This window comes from Dipteris shenzhenensis, chromosome 7 (genome assembly GCF_047967505.1).
Source record: "Dipteris shenzhenensis isolate YYH24624 ecotype China chromosome 7, Dip_SZ_1.0, whole genome shotgun sequence".
Lineage (NCBI taxonomy): Eukaryota > Viridiplantae > Streptophyta > Polypodiopsida > Gleicheniales > Dipteridaceae > Dipteris > Dipteris shenzhenensis.
Window position 1 is genome coordinate 19,686,919 of NC_141602.1, and position 20,590 is coordinate 19,707,508.

Consider the following 20,590-nt stretch of genomic DNA (forward strand, 5'->3'; position numbering starts at 1 on the left):
AATCTCAGGAAGCTAAAAGAAGCTTGGTTTAGCTATTTTCGGAGTTCGGAGTCAAGGCTTAGAGCTGTTTGTGCTGTGCTTATCTCGGGAAGCCGTGGAGGCAATAATAATATAGACGGGCATTGATGAAGATGCATTGAGGCTTTTGATGGCATTTACTCCTTGCGCGCAAGGAAAGAGTCGATCGGTTTCGCTAGCACTTTAGAGCTTGTAAGAGCCACTAGCTGAGGAGTTCATAGGCAATCATTTAGTTGGTGTCCCTTCAACCGTCTACTTTATTATCCGCCTTGGAGTAGGTTCATTTGATTTGTGATGTGGAGGCTAGGCTACTAAATTCTTGAGATGGTGAAGCGTGGAGGTCGCTTGCTCTTGCTTTTGCCTTGTAGTTCGTTGTAGTTGTGGCTTTGTTGTTGAAGCTGCTAGGTGGGTTGATGGAGATCAAAGATGTATACATCTCTCACAGACAAAGAGCTTGTTTCAGAATCAAGGATCTACCTACAAGGTCTCTCTATATCTCTCAAAGCATCACTCAAGCTGAGATACTCAAGCTCCAGGATTAGGATTCCTGAGCCTTCTGAAGCTAATTGAAGGGTGAAAGGAGCTCTACAAGGAGAACTAGATGAGAGATGAAGATTCCTCATGGAGAGGGCTTGTGCCTTGATGGAGCAAGAGAGTATGCCTTGATGAAGCAAGGGCTTGCTCTCTTTCTCTCTCTCTCTCTCTCATGGAAAACTCTCTCAATGGAAGATGCCTCACAGAAGGAGGGCTTGACACTCATGAAGGGAGTGGGAGAACCATCGGCTTTCATACCATGATAGCAGAAGTAAGAGTGGGGGAGAGAGACAGAGGAATGCACAAGATAAAGATTCTTGTACACTAAGTGCTATTAAACATGAACATGAAGATATACAAGTGAATTCCTTAGGGTTAGGGTTAGGAATAGGGTTTTTTCCTATGCTCTATGTAGATGGTAATTTACATCATCCTCAACAATTCAATGTAGGTGATCTAACATCCCCTACAAAGTATCATGGGCATCAGGTCCCATTTCCATGACTAGAATACCACCGAGGGATTATTTTGAACCAAAAGAGTGGATGCCATGGGCAAAAACATGGAAATGTTCACTCTTGACCATCAAAATAGGATCCAATGGCTAGGATACTTTTTCCAGGCCTTAATATAGGTTATTTTAAGTCTCTTGCAAATTATCATGGCCATCATGTCCCATTTGCATCACTAGAATACCACCGAGGCATTATATTAAACTAGAAGAGGGAATGCATGCGCAAAAACATGGAAATGTTTACTTCTCGACCATGAAAAATGGGATCCGATGGCCATGATACTTTTCATGGGTCTTAATCTAGGCGATTTTAAGTCCAATTGGGTCCCATTGGTATGACTAGAATACCATCGAGGCATCATTTGAACCAGAATAGGGGATGCATCGGCAAAAACATGGAAATGCTAATTCTTGACCATGCAAATGGCATCTGATGGACATGATATTTTTTATGGGACTCAATCTAGGTGTTTTTAAGTCCCTTGAAAAGTTTCATGGCCACTGGGTCCCATTGTCATGAGAGTATGATACCACCAGTGCATTATTTTGAATCAAAAGAGGGGATGCATGGGCAAAAACATGGAAATATTCATTCTTGACAATGCAAATGGGTCTAATGGTGGCCATGAGACTTTGCATGGGCCTCAATCTAGGTGATTTTAATTCCCTTTAAAATTATCATGTCCATCGAGTCCCATTTGCATGACTAGAATACCACCGAGGCATTATTTTGAACCAGAAGAGGGGATGCATGGGCAAAAACATGGAAATGTTTGTTCTTGACCATAAAAATGGGATTTAATGGCCATGATACTTTGAAAAGGCTTAAATTTAGGCTATGTTAAGTCACTTTAAAAGTATCATGGCCATTCGGTCCTAGTTGCATGATTAAAATACCCCCGAGGCATTATTTTGAACCAGAAGAGGTAATCCATGGGCAAAAAACATGGAAATGTTCATTCTTGACCATGAAAATAGGATTTGATGGCTATGATATACTAGGTGTTGGAAAGTATCGGGGCCATCGGTTCCCATTTGCATGACTAGAATACCACATGTGCATTATTTTGAACCAGAACAGAGGATGCATGGGCAAAAACATGGAAATGTTCCTTGATCATGCAAATGGTATCCGATGGTGATGATATTTTCAATGGGAATCAATCTAGGTGATTTTAAGTCCTTTGCAAAATTTGGTATACATCGAGTCCCATTGGCATGACTAGAATATCATTGAGGCATTATTTTGAATCAGAAGAGGGGATGCACGGGCAAAAACAGGGAAATGTTTGTTCTTGACCATGTAAATGGGATCTGATGGCCATGACACTTTGCAAGGGTCTCAATATAGGTGATTTTAAGTCCCTTTCAAAGTAATATGGCCATAAAGTCCGATTTGCATGACTAGAATACCACCAAGGAATTATTTTAAACCAAAAGAGGGGATGCATTTGCAAAAACATGAAAATGTTCATTCTTGACCATGCAAATGGGATGTGATGGAAATGATATTTTTCATGGGCCTCAATATAGGCTATTTTAAGTCTCTTGCAAAGTATCATGGCCATTGGTTCCCATTTGCATCACTAGAATACCAGTGAGGCAATATTTTAGGCCTCAATATAGGTTATTTTAAGTCTCTTGCAAAGTATCATGGCCATTGGGTCCCATTTGCATCACTAGAATACCACTGAGGCAATATTTTAAACTAGAAGAGGGTATTCATGTGCAAAAACTTGGAAATGTTTATTCTTGACCAAGCAAATGGGATCCTATGGCCATGATACTTTGCATGGGACTCAATCTAGGTGATTTTAAGTCACTTTTGGATCCCATTTACATGACTAGAGCACCACCAGTGCATTATTTTAAACCAGAAGAGGGGATGCATGGGAAAAAACATGGAAATTTTTGTTCTTGACCATGTAAATGGGATCCGATGGCCATGATATTTTTTATGGGCCTCAATCTAGGTGTGTTTAAGTCCCTTGTAAATATCGTGGCAATTGGGTCCCATTTGCATGATGTCCAAGAAGCATGCTTGGAAGAACAGTCACTTCTAGACAAGCTAGAGCTTCTGGACATTTTAAAATCATATCCTGGGAAAAGAGAAAGAAAGAAAGTCTATGTTAGAAGCAAGCCATGTTGTTGCATTGTGGGCATTCTACAACTTATTTTAAGAGTACATTAATTAATTTTGATAAAGAGATCACTTCATAATGGTGCTGCATCAGTCATGTTCCCCCTTGCTAGGGCTAGATCTAAAGAAAGTTGACATCATGTTTAGACTAGTGAAGGATATAGATGTACAACAATGACCACACCCATTGTTGGTCCACCAGTGGTGATGAATCCTCGTTTGAGAGCTTCACGTCAACCTCCATAGGGGTACCAACTGTTTTGCGCTCAGCCATGCCAAATGCCTTCAGTATCTCTCTAGCATACTTCAGTTGTGAAATGAAGATCTGTTTCAGCTCTTGCCAAACTTCAATCCCCAAACAGAAATGCATCAATCCGAGGTCTATCATCTCAAACTCTCTTCCTAGCAAATACTTTGTCTGCGAGTTCATGGTTCCCTGTTATGACAAGGTCATCCACATAAAGGACCATGATCATACACCTACCTCCTTCTCTAAAGATATACAAATTTGCATCTGATGGGCTCCTCCTAAACCCGTTTTGCAGAAAGTAGGCATCAATTCATTGGTACCATGCTCATGGGGCCTGTTTCAGCCTGTAAAGTGTCTTCTTTAGCTTACAAACTTTACCTTCTGAACCCGGGATCACAAAACCTGGTGGTTGTTCCACGTATACCTCCTCCTTGAGATCCCCATTTAGAAAGGTGGATTTTACATCCATCTGAAACACGGGCCAACTTCCCTGGGCAACTAAAGCCAAAACACTGTGTATTGTGGTTAGTCGAGCTGTGGGAGCAAAAGTATCATGATAGTCAAAACCATGTAGCTGTGCAAATCCTTTTGCCATGAGCCGAGCCTTGTACTTATTCAACGTGCCGTCGGACTTGTACTTGGTCTTGTACACCCACTTGTTGGTGCCGATTACCTTGCATTTTGGTGGATGATCCACAAGGTCCCAAGTGTTGTTCTTCATTATGGAGCCATACTCCGACTGCATAGCCTCCATCCACCTATCATCACCCTATGCCTCTTCAAGACACTTGGGTTCATCAGCACGGATCACTTCTATCATCAAAGCATAGTTGACCAAGTGTTCCTATGCTCTTCTTTGCTCCTCTAATCTCTTGGACCGACGGTGTTTGGATGGTTCCTCCTCAATGGTGGAGGTTCTTTGCCATCCAAAAGTTGCTTTACCCACTTTGGGAATGGCTTTTGCTATTGTGGTTCTGCAGGCTCTTCTTCATCTTCTTTATCTGGAATCCTCCCAAGCACCATTGGGGGAGTTCGGTCTATTGTTGGTGGTGGTACTGGATGGATATCCTGGTCTTGGTTGTCTAGGAAGGAAGCATCCTCCTCCAATTGATGTGGCTGTTTTGAGAAGACCACATCACGACTTACTATCACCTTCTTGGTAATAGGGTTATAGAGATGGTAACCCTTCGCCTCTTCACTGTAGCCCAAGAAAATACACTTCTGGCACTTCGGTTCCCATTTGGTCCTATTAGCATCAGGGACATGCACAAAATAGTCACATCCAAAAACTCTGAAATGTGCAGCTAAAGGTTTCTTACCATAAAAGGCCTGTAGTAGAGTCATCTAGTTCACAACTTTCGTGTACCTATGATTCAGAATGTAAACTGCAGTGTTATATGCTTCAGCCCAGAAAGTCTTTGGCAAATCTTTCCCTTTCATTATACTCCTACCCATTTCATAGATGACGTGCATCTTGCATTCTACTACTCCATTTTGCTGTGATGTATGTGCCGGGGGTTTCTGCCTCTTGATCCCGTGACTTTTGCAGTAACTCTTGAATTCATTTGATGTGAACTCTCCACCTCTGTCTGATCTCAATTTCTTCACCTTCTTCCCCGTTTCTTTCTCGACCATTACATGCCATTCCTTGGACTTACTAAAAGCCTCGTCTTTAGTCTTTAGGAAGTATATCCATATCCTTCTTCTATTGTCGTCATCGATCAGCATCATGAAGTAGTAGGAACCACCCAAAGCTTCCGTCTCCATCTTTCCGCAAAGTTCTATGTGAACGAGCTCTAGAGGAGCCTTTGCCCTGCTGGCCTCTTTAGGAAAGGGCTGCCGATGCTGCTTGCCCATCATGCAAGCTTCACATACATCGGGTAGATCTGAAATTTCTGGTAGGTCTGCAATCATTCCACTTTTATGCATCTCCTTCAAAGAACTAAGGTTTAGATGACCAAGCCTCTCATACCATAGCTTAGTGTTCTTCACATCCGCTCGAGCACTATAAGCTGAGAGTTCGTAGATGTTGTTGCACTGTGTAGCTTTACCAATGACCTTCCCTTGAAGATCCACAATCTATGCACCATTCTTATCAAAGTGAACTTTGAGGTCCCGATCCGTGATCACAGAAACAGACAACAAGTTCCTCTTGATGTCTGGCACATAAAGAACATTGGACAACTGTTTTACAACTCCATCTGACTTGAGAACAATCACATCTTTTTCTTTTGCTGGACATTTTGCATCATTGCCAACTGCTACCAGGATGTCATTCCCTACCGGCTGTAGAGAGGTATACCAATCCTTCCGACTGGTCATGTGGCATGATGCACCATTGTCAATGATCCAAGGTTCATCTACAGGTACATGAACTACCTCCCTGCAAATCTTCTCAATTGCTACGAACAGCTCTATTGGTGTTGCTTGCGCGCTGTTGCTGGACTCGTTCTTTACTCTGTTCTTCTCATCTGTAATCTTCTTTCGGCACTCATTCTGCTTGTGCCCTGCCTTGTTGCAATAAAAGCACTTGATCTTCTTCTTTCTCTTTTTATCATCAGAAGAAGATGGGTTACCAGAGTCCTTACCCTTACCTTTCTTTGATCCAGCGTAGAAAGCTGAATCTTCTCTAGTCCTCATCTTTAGATGCATCTCCTCCTCCGAAGCATCGCGCTGAAATCCTCAAAGTTGAGGGACGGATTTCTATTCTGTATATTCAGCGTTGTAACAAGACCGTCGTACTTTGGTGGGAGAATCTGTATGCACCTTCGTGCTAGATTCTTACTAGTGATGGTGATGCCAATCATAGTCATCTGATCACACAGATTCTTTACCCTGGTGATGAACTGCTCTGCCACTTCAGACTCAGACAATTTCTCGTTCGTGAGTTGAGTCTACGAATTCTGAATCCGCGTCTGATTTATGGTCTCATACTGATCTGTTAAGACCATCCATGCCTCCTTCGCTGTGGTGACATGTTGAATTAACGCCATGATAGAATCACTTACATCATGATAGAACACAGTGCATCCGCATTTCTTCTTGTCCACCCGAGAATCTCATCCACAGTTGGTACTATCTGTTGTTCTGCATTGGTTGGATCTGGTCTCACAACCGGCCTCACGTCCACCCCAGTAGCAATGTCCCAAAGCTCATACGTGCTTAGGATGTTCTTCATCTTGAACTTCCAAAGTGGATAGTTAGAGTTGCCAACTTTCTGCTTTCGCCGAACGGTGGGATTCGCAGTCTTGCGGGCTGGGCCATCTCTCACAATCTGCTTGCAAACAGAAACACACTACCATATCTTCTTACTAGAGTCCAGGCTCTGATATCATGTAAGAAAATAATACAACGTCTGTGCTCAATAGAGAACAGGATCTCGTACACAAGAGAGAAAACAAATAGTATGGAGAATCAAAAATTCGATTACTGTAGAACTGATACAATAGATGGCGCTGCCTCCCAACCGTGCGCTCCTGTGAGAGAAGCTTCGATGGCATGCCAGAAATAGTAGAGGACGGAGGCTGGATGCTAAGGAATCAGGGTTGCTGTAGCCAGTGATAAAATGGGCTTCACGGGCTTGCTCTTATATAGCCACCAGTCGTAGTCGATTGGGCTTAATTGGGTGACCGACCCTATCCTCCCAAAACGGTCGACTGGGGGTCGGTCCCGAAATTGGCCATCGACCACACGATAGAACCGGTGCACAAAATAGAGCAACTAACCTACGGTCACCGTTCAGCCCACACCCATCCGAGATCATCTGGGACTCCAAATGGGCCCTGCAACTCGAGAGTGGGCTGCCCCGGGAAATGCTCCGTCTACCCTCAATGCGGTCAATCATGGGATGCCTTCCTACACTTGCATGTAGCCTAGTTGGCAGTGTGCCAACTCCGTCCAGCCATTAGGCCACATATGCCCCCATTTGGTGTCCAAACCAGGACCTACCGGATAACTGAGCTACTCAAATGCCTTCTCCTCATATGGGGGGCTTATAAGTAGAGTTAGCTGGTTCTCGCGTAGTTACATGAGAGTGGAGCATTGATATCTAACAAATGTAACACCGATATTTCAAGCAGTTTTCTTAGGTTTTAGATAAAATGGCCATACTTCTTACTTAGAATGAGTTTTCTTAGAGCTTGTAAGTCTTAGAGTCTAAGGATAACTATAACACATATATTTATATTTCCTTGGAGCTAGATAATCATATTCATTATGATCTATGGCCTTAAATGTAATTTTAGTGAATGCTGATGGCGAGGCAAAAATTGATCTTTTACAAATTCTTTGACATGTCTAACAAGTTCCAAACTCGACTGTACTTTGTATACATCTTCAATAGGATATTATGGAGTAGTGTGAGTCTTTAGGGGACCTAATGTCATGTAGAACACCAAATTCAACTCATATATTGATTGTTCCTTATCCTGTAATACACGCTAAATTCAAGATACAAGGGTTAATGGATATCATAAGAACCTTCATACTTTTAAATTATACCTATAGAGTGCCTCTAATCATGAATGAGTGATACCAATTTAAAAAATTTTGATGTCCTTCTACCAAACTAGTGTTAAAGACTACATTAGATATTGGAGTACTCTTGAGGCTAGATTGTTGGGAGACCATGCATTAGATTACTTGAATCCCTTCAGCATTCTACCAAGAGAATCATAAACCATATCAAGAGATCATAGTGCTCCTAATGCTATATTTCTTAGAGCCTATGCATAAGATTAATTGGATCCCTTGAGCATTCTACCAGAGGAATCACGAACCATATCAAAACATCAGAATGCTCACGTGCATGCGTGCGTGCGTGCATACACTACATGTGTGTGTGTGTGTGTGTGTGTGTGTGTCCCACCCCCAACCCAGAGGGTAAGACCACATGGTGAAGAGTAAGAACTTACTCCCACCTACTAATAATAAGTGAATAAAAGAGTATTTGTACGATGTGTCAAAATGACAAAATGAATGTGTAAACCACTTTTGCAAAATAGATATAAAAGCTAGTAATATAAGGCGGATCTCAAAATGACTAGAGATTATCCATGCTAAAGAATTATCCAATGGATGTGAATTCACTGTATGGCACTAGCCCGAAGGCTAGTTGGAAAATCAAAGTGTATGTTTAGATCAAAAAGTCCCATCAATAATTGAGGCATACAATTCATTCCATCAATTGGATAAAAAGTTAAAAAAGAAAAACATATAAGGAAAAAAATTTTGAGACATCTAAGTTGAAAAATGCAACAATTAGAGTCTGCCAAAAAATTCACCAAAATTAAGAGAGAGGACTAGAGAAGAAGAAACAAGAGTGAAGAGGTGCATGAATAATGCCTCCTACCATATTAGGAAGTGCATTCTTTTCGAGGAAAAGCCAAAGGCAAACTAGTACATGATGTCAAGTAAAATGAAACCTATATGGAGAAGTATCATCTAATATAGAATTTCCACATCTAAAATTCCAATATAGAAATTATTAAATGATGCCCTAACATATATACAAGAAATCATTAATGCTTGGCTACCTGATTAGAGGTCTTATCTAATATAAAACCATTATTGATAAATATTGTAAAATTTTGAGCTTTTAAATAGTTTTCTAGATTCATAACAATCATAATCAACTTCAAAGCAATTGCAACCAATTCTCTAACATTATAACAATGTCTTTGATTTAATGATCTCTTTTCTAACTTTATAACAAATTTATTCAATGTCATTATCCCATAACCTTGATATTCATAAATAACATTCTCAAAATAGATATAAAAGCTAGTAATATAAGGCGGATCTCAAAATGACTAGAGATTATCCATGCTAAAGAATTATCCAATGGATGTGAATTCACTGTATGGCACTAGCCCGAAGGCTAGTTGGAAAATCAAAGTGTATGTTTAGATCAAAAAGTCCCATCAATAATTGAGGCATACAATTCATTCCATCAATTGGATAAAAAGTTAAAAAAGAAAAACATATAAGGAAAAAAATTTTGAGACATCTAAGTTGAAAAATGCAACAATTAGAGTCTGCCAAAAAATTCACCAAAATTAAGAGAGAGGACTAGAGAAGAAGAAACAAGAGTGAAGAGGTGCATGAATAATGCCTCCTACCATATTAGGAAGTGCATTCTTTTCGAGGAAAAGCCAAAGGCAAACTAGTACATGATGTCAAGTAAAATGAAACCTATATGGAGAAGTATCATCTAATATAGAATTTCCACATCTAAAATTCCAATATAGAAATTATTAAATGATGCCCTAACATATATACAAGAAATCATTAATGCTTGGCTACCTAATTAGAGGTCTTATCTAATATAAAACCATTATTGATAAATATTGTAAAATTTTGAGCTTTTAAATAGTTTTTTAGATTCATAACAATCATAATCAACTTCAAAGCAATTGCAACCAATTCTCTAACATTATAACAATGTCTTTGATTTAATGATCTCTTTTCTAACTTTATAACAAATTTATTCAATGTCATTATCCCATAACCTTGATATTCATAAATAACATTCTTGGGAAAATTCAAAATTTTTTGCAATTTCAACATGTTTTTTTCATAATTCAAATTATCCTGTCGATTTAGATATGCTAGGCACTTTTCAGCTCCAAAATACATAGTTTTGTACATGAAAAAATAATGCACATTTTTAGCTTTAGAGTACTTTCTTAAAATCAACATCTTTAACCTATTAGCCATGGACACTAAAAAAAAAGGAGAGGACATGTGGCAACTTGGACGAGAAGAGCCTGCCACGTATCACAAAGAAGGAGCTCTTGGATGGAGGCTTGGAGGGGTAGGAGGTGGAAAGACAAGAGGTAGGCTTTGGGGAGGAGGTGGAAAGACAAGAGGCAGCTTTAGGGGAAAGAAGGAGATATAAGGTCAATGGAATGGAGGCGATGGAAGGTCACCCTTGGGAGGAAGGAGGAGATGGAAGGTTAATGGAATGAAAGGAGGAGATGGAAGGTCTCAGAGCCATGGGTTAAGACTTAATCAAAATTTAAGAATCAAAGATCCACCTTTAGATGGGGAGTGGTTGAGGATGGTCTTTGCCTTTGCAAAGCATGGGTTCAATACTCATTATATTTAGTTTCTCTGCTTCATAGTCCATTTTCTGGCTTCCTAGTAGTTTTTGTCCACGGAAGACTCACGTATTGAAGCAAGCCAATCTTCTTCAACCATTTTTGGTTTTTGCTAAGGTCCCTTCATAGTAGTTTTTCCAATTGTGGAACAATTTTTGGACTTGAATTTTTAAGCTTCATAATATTCTTTCACATCAACAATAGAAAGGATACCCCAAACAAAATCTCCACTAAAGCACTTAGCCTAAGGAGTTTGATGAGATATTGCTAATAAATAGATAATCAATTATACTTAAAACTAAGAATAGCATAAATTAGCTTATTCACTTACCTCGTATACATCTGAATAAAATTTGTAATAATCAACTTTGTTATCTTGGGTATGACCAGAATAAGATGACATATTAGAGCATCATGAATCTAACATTAAGGGTACTAAAATTCAATATACACGAGTATGATGTGATTAGAAAATAGACATTTTCAAGTGAGTCTATGCTAGATTGCCTAGGATTTCAAGTTTTGAATTAAGAAAACGACAAGCCACATCCAAAGTAGTGAGGATACACACAATGACAAGCCACTAGTGACCAACCCATGTGTCCAAAAAAAAGTAGGGACCTAGGATAAGACAAGATACTATTAGCTCTTACAAGCCCCACTAGCCCATGTGTCCGTTTAAACCATGCCAGTATCCAAACCATGACAAGCCACCATGGCCCATGTGTCCATCAGCATTCCAAAAATGGGTTCACGCCACCAGCCCATGTGTCCATCAACGTTCAAAAAATGGGTCCTAGGATATGACAAGCCACCATTATCTCTGATAGGCCATGATAGGCCACTAGTCCACGTGTTCAAATAGCATCCAAGCCATGGCAGGCCACCAGCCCATGTGTGCAAACCATGAAAGCATCCAAACCATGATAAGCCCATGTGTCCATCAACATTCAATACCTGCTAAAAATTATCTTCTATAAAACCAACAAGTAATTATTGAAATATGAGAGGATTGGTATCATATGAGATCTAAGATAAAAAAGTTTATTTAAGCAAGAGTTTTTTACTTCAACAACATGCATCATGGGGGTTGCATCATTGGAAGTAATGCTCTTTAGGCTAGATGGCCAATTTTTGGGCAGCTAATCCAAGAAGCTATAATTCAAGTTGATGAAATTGGCATGATCAACGTGTTGTGGTCAAAATAATGATGTTACCTTACTCATATGGAAGGCCTAAGTTATAAGAAGTCTCCCTATTGGTGGCTACTACGAATCCATGAAAGCAACCCTATCAGCATTCAAGACTCTGCATTCATTGGACAGATCTACATAACTCTGTCTTGACTCTACTTCAATAACATCACAATTGGAAAATACGCAAGCCACATGGTGATGATCCTTCTAATAACATTGACAAGCTGCATCCAAAACAACATAGACCTCTAATTGTCTACCATAACAAGTTAATGAAATTACAAGTGGAGATGTGACTACTTTCACTCCATGTGATGCATTTACTATCCCACTTCACATCCCCATGATCCAAATTCCAAAAGAATCTTGCCAATTGCCACAATAGAAACAAGTAGTTCAAGCTTAAATTCTAGAAAGCTCAACCAAAAGTCAATTTTTTCAATAGAGCAAGTAGTAAGAAGTAGCTCTTTGCAATGTCATAGAAAAAGCACCTAAAAACTCTTTCATTCTTGATTGTAATGGGCCACTAAATATTTTGTCCTGCCATGCGATTTGTAAGACATGAATTATAGGAAATGCTCCATAGAACACATATTCTATCTTGCAATGATAGTTCCTCTGGCTACAACAAATAGTAGATATGAAAATAACCCGTAAAAGCAAGCTCACCTTAATGCCATAGTCAGCTATAATTCTGGCTACAATTTTTGACAAAATGTCTACCAACCACTTCTTGCTTGTCCAAAACATGTAGCAGAAGGAGGTGGCAAGGTCGGAGATATGAGCAAGGGAGAGAGACAACATACTGATGACAACTCTCCCATAGCATAAACTTCATATACAAAAATGATGCATACATGCAGTCCTGACCCCAAGTTGATGAATCTAGGATCGAAATATGCATATATTTCTTCACACAAACACCATTTACTAAGAAATTGAGATAGAAATCACACAGACAACTTTGCCAAGAAATTTGGGCTGAGAACATAACAAGGAACTTGTGAAATTGGTTTCTCCTAATAATGGATGCTCTTGAGTCCACCCCCTGTGTGGATAGTCACATCCACATAGCAATAATGATGATTTTTGCCCTACGCATGCGACGCATAGTATCAGTTTAGAACATCACTCACCCAATCTCAAGGGGATGAAATCTTGTAGACAATCCTACGATGACACCCGAAAGCTTGGGAGAGGACTACTTTTTCTTGAACCATCGCATCATAGCCTCTAAAATATGTTGCGTCATGTTTTCTTCAAGTTTCCTTCATCATCAAAACTATGATCACTAGGCAGTTGTTGCAAATTCAGAACCATGACCACCATGACAAAGGCTCGTTGACATAATTTCCACTTGGAGAAAATGGTCAAGGCAAGTGTAAGGTGTTGCGCCACAACTAGAATATGCCTTGACAACACTTGATCCATTCGATAAGCAAACTCAGACGCAATGTTTACAGAAGAAGAAAGGGGAGCAAGTAGCCTTTGAGAGCCAATGGAAAAAGAGGAGATAGGGTGTACAAAAGAAGGAAAAGTATAAGAAAAGAGTAGTGAGACCACATGGAATCCTTTAACCCTGTTTGCAAAAGCCTTACTGGTAACTGGATTGCCAATCTTGCACAAAGATTGGGGCACGCAATAGCTTGGCAATAGAAATGTGTCGATAAGCTGTCTACAACACTCCAAAATCACAATTCGCTATGGTAGTTGTCCAACTTGCTCCATGGACAAACGTTGCAAGTAGCAAACCTTTTACACAACCCTGTCCCAGCTTGCCTCTACGTAGTATGAATTATGAACATAGAAAAGGGAAAACATGGACATGTCTTACCATGATTTTAAAATTTCCAGCAAGAAGTCAGCACCTCGCAAGTCTCGAGTCCCATGTTCCAGCACAAGGATCCCATATGGAGTTCCTGAATCTTGATTTTGGCTGCATCACGATAATGTGGGCTTGGAGATCAAGAGTTGGGGGGAAACTTAAGAGCTTGGGACACAGAGCGAGAGAGAGAGAGAGAGAGAGAGAGAGAGAGAGAGAGAGAGAGAGTTGAAATAGAAATGAGAAGAAGTGGGAGAAAATGGTGGAGCTACCAACTATTCGTAGAAAAAATAAAAGAAATACAACAAGGTAAATGATATATCTATCATTCATTAGGCCTACCTGTGTGTGAGTGAAATGCTCAGATTTCAAGGCCACAAGGTGAAAAGGAAGGAGATTAAGAGTGTGCAAAGAGGAGTAAATGCGAATGGCCTAAAAGTCATACAAGGGGACCCCAAATCATTAATACTCTACAATTACACCAGCCACAAATTAACACATAAGCGAGCATATATAATGACAGTGATTTTATTTTTCCCATCTCAAAACTACAACCTTCACTAGGGCCTACCTATGGCAGGCCAAAAAAGAGAACAAAACGCCTCTTAAATCAAGTGAAATGACCTCAAAATTTGAGACAAGTTTGGGTAAACATAGGGTTAGTGCACACCTAACTAGTTTAGCTCAGCTTATCGTGATATGTTTTAGACCACACACTTTATTAGTGAGGTAGCACTGATGCACAGTCATTGCTCCGTTTTGCACCTCCATCTCTGTGGGTGCCAATTTGGGCACCAATGCACCACTCCAAGGTGACCTAAAGTAGCCCGTAACCTTTCAAAAATCACACGTGCAAAGGGGAGTAGAGGCAAGGCAGAAGGGGGAGCAAACTTGTACTGCTCACTGGCAATTGGTGTTAAGAACAAAGAGAGCATTCAAGCAATAAATCGAGTTAACGAATAGAGTCTTTGGTGAAGCACCTCCAACTTGCTCCCAAGTTGCACACAGGCTGCACTCCAACTTGTGCATGTGCACTAAGCCTTAGACTACAATACTGGTTGTGTATGAGGAAGTGCCTTCGGGAGATGACTCTTGGGATCTGACTAAGTTCTAGTTACAAATAATGTAGAAATCTCCAAAGTTGCCATAGCCTGAGCTTGATATTGTCCTTCGTCCACGCTTAGGATATCCAAATACCCTAGAAGGGGGTTTTTGAAAAGAGATGGAGGACAAGTAAGGAGGCACGAGAGGGAGGGAGGGGAGGAGATCAAGGGGGGAGGGAGTTTGCCATGAAAGCTCGCAAGAAGGTGCAAAGGACGATGGAAGAAACGGGAAACTTGAGCTCTACGAAGAAGATCAAACGAAAATTTCATTTTTCCCCCAAATGTTTTTCAAAAGTTGAGTGGGGGACATGTTCCCAAGAGTTTGTAGGCATTTGGTTGAGCCAAAAGCCATGAGATATGCACACCAATCCATGTGAAAAAGCTTTAAGTGGCCTCATCTCACTTGGATGGCAAAGCCATCAAAAGCAATAATGTACTTCTCAACATACTCCATACAAATATCTCAAAAGCACCATGACTAGACCTATAAAAATGTTGCCAATTGAGCCTCTGAAAGATATGGTTGCCTTCACATCCCAACATATCTCTATTATAGTAACTCGGATCAAACAACAATAAAAAGAAATGTCAAGACTCAATAGGGAAGAGGCACTAGGGGGGAGGTGGCACGGGGGAAGAGGGTGAGGGGGATAAGATAGGGGAATAAGAGGGAGGAGTGGGGGATTATACAGAACAAGCCCCCCTTGCCTCCTTTTCCCTCTCATGCACCCCTTGCGCTATTTTTCTGTATTCCTCATTGTTTTTCTCAACCTTTTCCTTTTTCTCTTTTCTCCACATTTTTTTCCTTATTACTTTTTCATCATATATCTTTCTTCTCTGCTTTTCTTTGTTTTTTAATAACAAACAAAATGAACTAAATCTAAGGGGTCTTCTCCCTTCCCATAAAACACTTAAAAGGATTTCAACTTTTTTTAATAAAAATACAAAAGTACACAAAGCAGTTGACAAATCCAATTCAAGGAAAATCTTACACCATGGTGACATCCGTAGAAACATAGTGACCAAATCTCACGGAGCTGACTATCTAAAAATCCTTCATCCAAGCTAGTGAAACTAGCTAAAATGCTCGCATGCGACACAAATTTGATTGTATCTCTCATGACATAACTCGTATCACAATAAAGATATATATCTCAAGATGTTGCACATAGTCAACACAAAGGCCCCATGATAGGACATGCCAGGTACAACTAATAAAGCCTCCACCAAAGTAAAGTTAGGCTTCTTTGCATGCAACTCTACAACCAAAGTTGCCCAGAATGGACACTAATGTCCACATGACTGCTCTAAATCTTGAAAAATCAAACCACTTACTGCACCTCAAATCAAAGTCAAGATGCTTTACATGCAGTTCTACATGATGGTCCCAAAGTCCCTATGAATAGCCTCCATCAAACTGATCCAATCTACCAAAATCGCCCAGAATGCACACTACTGCCCACATGACCACTCCAAATCTTGAGAAATTAGGCCAGCCTCTGCATCTCGAATGCATAGCTCCAATGGCTGTTATATCAAATAATCAAGCACACACTTTCAAAGCACTAATACGAGCATCCATGTGTGATGCAAAGTGAAGCGACTAGGCGTTAGTATGCAGATCAAAGCTTCAAGTTACCGATGAACAAATTGTGAGTGCTCTTACGTCTCATCCTAGATGAGACACTATTACAAAAAATAACTTATGGAATTTTGGGAATAAACACACCCCTCTTGTTAATTTTAAAACAATTCATAAAACTACCCATACTGTAAATATATTTCTGTAAGTTTAAAGAATAAAAATACCCCTCATTTTGAACTCTCATGGTATACTTACATTCCCCAAGGTGAACCCCTCGAGATTGAAAACTTATGAAGCAACATGGTTTTTGCAAGCTATAACTACCAGCATGGTGGTTTCAACTAGCACGATGGTTTCAAGTGGCACGATGGTGGTTATTATTTCAACTACCGTGATAGTCACTTGCAAAATAATACTCTCTCTCTCTCTCTCTCTCTCTCTCTCTCTCTCTCTCTCTCTCTCTCTCTCTCTCTCTCTCTCTCTCTCTCTCTCCCCTCCCTCCCTCCCTCCCTCCCTCTCTCTCTCTCTCTCTCTCTCTCTCTCTCTCTCTCTCTCTCTCTCTCCCCCACTCTCTCTCTCTCTCTCCCTCTCATGAAATAAACTAGAAGAAAGAATCCATGGACTAGAAAATGGATTACCTACCCTAAAACGCTAGCCGATAAACTTTTAAATTAATGCTAAAAAAATTGCCCCAAAGAGTGCTATTTAAGAATGATTCACTCTATTTTAAAGAAATGAAAAAATTACTAGTTTTGATAGGTGAACTCACCCACATGACCCTAATGATAATCAAGTCATCAACAGGTTGGCTGGAGAGGAGTTGCCTCAACCATTTCACACATTACCCAATTCACTCTTATTGTCAATTGAAAGAGTATTTGATTTTTGTTGGAATATGAAATTTCACTTGAGGATATAGGTCCCCTAATTCAAAAGAATTTAAAAATGTATTGATTTTGAGGAAAAAGGGAGGAGAAGGGAGCCTTGGTGGCAAGGGGGGCGCAAATGGTGAATAATGAGGACTCACTCTATTTATGATAGAAGGGTCCCTTATGTGGCTGAGAATTTAAAACCCTTTTATAATAACATTCCACAACACCTCATGTAGCCTCCTAGACCCTATGAACGGCTAAAGATTTTTTTGCATGAAATGTTAAAGTTACCCCTTTGACCTTAGCTAAATTGGGCTATCTCCGCCTTTCTACGTGAGAAATTAATTGAATTTCTCCATTGCCTTAGGTCAATCATATGTATGGGATAATGTGTTAAGATTAAGAGCCTTTACACTAGGTAGATGGGAAGTATAAATGATCAAATTAATGAAGCAATCAAGTGAGAGACAATTAGAAGGAATTTTGAATCTTCTTCAATTTGCTAAATTGAGATGCCTTTATGAACGACATATGTATGGAATAATTTGTTAATTTTAAAGGCAATATAAATGAGCAAAGAAATGAAGGAATTAGGTGAAACCCATTAGGAGGTGTTTTGAGCTTGCTTCAATTGGCTAAATAGAGATGGCGGCTTCATGAGACGATGGGTGAAGACAAAGGTTCGAAAGTCGAGGTTGACCTAAGTTACATGTACGAGTTTGCATGACTTGCCTTAGCGGGTCCACTATACCCATGTGTGTGTTTTTGTGTGCATGTATACATGTTTATATGTGTGTTGCATGCATGTAGGCATATGTGTATGTGTGCGGTAGTCCAAGAGCTTGTGGTAGTTCATGAATTCACAAAAGTCAAAGAGTCCAAGGGTGGTAATCCAAGAGGTAGTGATAATCAAAGAGCCCATGAGTCCAAGGGTGGTAGTCCAAGAGCTGGTGGTAATCTAAGAGTCCAAGGATGGTAATCTGAGGGTTATAGTCCAAGAGCCCATGGTACTCTAAGAGCCCCCCATCCCCCCCCCCCCCCGCGCGTCACACCTAAGGGTGGGGAGGCCACCGAGTTAGTGGCAGATAAGTCTGTGGAAAGAAACATGTCCCTCCATGTCGGCTGCGATCTGCTATAGGCCCTCACAAACCGACTGCACCGAGTGGAACTAGCCTCCACCACATGCTGTAGAATGTCCCAGGTCTCAGTAGTCAACAATTTCAGCAATCAATGCTGTATTGTGCCGGTTGAACAAGTAAAACAACGAAATGCTGGGCTAGAATTTGACAAATGCTGGTAGTCAAGCTAGCATTCAACCACCAGAATTAGAGCCACGTTTAGCATTTGCCAGCCATGGGATGCAAAAATATTATGCTAGTGAGGCTCCCCCAGCGCCACTAGCTAGCGAGGGAGACCCTCTCAGAATTACTCATGAACTGCCACAAGTCTTGGACTACTAGGAAATGTTTCCACTTGTTACCCTTGGACTCTTAAGCTCTTCTCCTCCAAGATGCAGTGTCAAAAACTGTCCTTGGTCTTTTTCCCCTCATGGATAATAGTTAGAATAGAAATATATGGAAATTTTTGTTTAGTATAGATGAGCAAACTAATGAAGGAATTAAGTGAGGCTATTTATATACTTGGCCATTTGAGCCAATGGGAACTAATCACAAGGTGTTCCAGCGTTCCTCTAGCAACACCAAGCTTCCTCGCGGGTGGCTGGACCATTACACATTGAATACCAATGGGAACTTCAAGCAGATTCAGGTAGGTGGTGTGTATGTAAAGCCCCTAGGCTGGGTTCACACCAATCAACATCCAACTTGCTGCAATGAAATTGCTGAATCACATGCCCATGGGTGGAGTCACGTGGTCAGATGGTCCGGCATCTCTCTCCAACCCAAGCCGAGCTAGATAGATAGGTCACATCACACTTTAAAGGATTCCCATCTGGGCTAGCACTCCCCCCCACGACCTATTTGATGTGCAATGCATAGTCACCAAACTTTGAAGAAGAGGAGGTGTGACATTGCATGCAGTGCGCCAAAAGAGCTTGGAGCCATGGACATTTGGGCGAGTGGTTCGTGTGAACCTATTGAGCATTGCAACTTGGTTGCATCTAGTGCAATCGTCGGTTGGTGTGAACCCAACCCCAGGTGCTCAGCAATTGTGCAGTTGTTGGGCAGCTTCTTTTGGTTTGTCAATGGCTGGGGTTGGCGGAAAGCCAATCACAGCCGTTGGATCAATATTTTTGCTTAGTTGTAATTTGTGATGTATCCATTAACCGGCTAATTTATGAGAATCATACCACCCATTGGTTGCAGGATGATCCAAATCGACGGCTTGTGAGGAACGTCTTCTGACCATTAGATCCAAAGAGAGCATATGAAGGGCATGAATGGTGCTTTTTTAAAGCCAAACGGCCTGCAAATGGTGCCTATTTTTAGCCATTAGATCTTTCTCAAATCTAACGGCTGCCATAACACAACCACCATGAGCGAGTCGAAAAAGCACATAAACCACACCGTCAGAACGATTCTGTGAGTCGTCTGATGTGTGATACATGTCGCGTTGCCTCCCCCATTCATCGATAGGGGGAGTTGGGAGCACCGACTCCCGTCGGCCTACTGATCGATCACCAATTTGTGGTTTCCTTCCCTGGGAGTCGATTCTCTACTCACAAAATAGCCTTGAGAACCATTATTTACGGTAGGCAGCCTAGAGGCACGTTTTTATTTTTTGAGCTCTCATGGAGCCACTTGTCACAAGTAGAGACATTCATCTTCATGACAATCTAATGGTGTACATTCTTTTAATTTGTCACTTTATTTGTCTTTGCTTTTTTAGCATAAGTTCAATTTGTACTATTTCAAAGAGTTTGTCATACAATTTTTGAAAGGATTTTCAAGTGATGCTTTGTAGCTCCGTATGGCACTTTGAATTGCAGAGTGTTACAGGTAAAACTACTCAGCATCACCGAACCTTCCTATTGGCCACCCTCCTCTCTCCAGTTGTCTTTTCTTCTCTTACCTTGCACACACCTTGCTCACTTCTTGGCTCTTTGTGTCGTCTCCTCTATTCGTTGTTTTTAGTCCCTCTTGCTATTTTTTTCTTCTCTTTGATCACGATCTATATAGTTCGTCACCTGGGGAGCGTTGAAACCCACGAGCAATCACTGTATTGGAAAATGTTTTGGAATTCTTCACAATAAGCTACAAGCGTAGGAAGGAGAAGCGATGAGTGAATTGCTCCCCACCTGGTGGAGGGCAGACTTGCAATCCTTATGGTAAGGTCGATGCTCTCAGTAAGAACAAGAGAGGGAGGCCGTCGAGATGCCTATCGCAGGCGCACAAGCATCTCGCACAAGGTAGTTCATCTTGAGAGTGGGGAGAGGAAAAGCACAGGTGGCTAGCTAGCTAGGGCAAGCGAGCAGTAGCAGCAGCAAGCGTGTTAGCA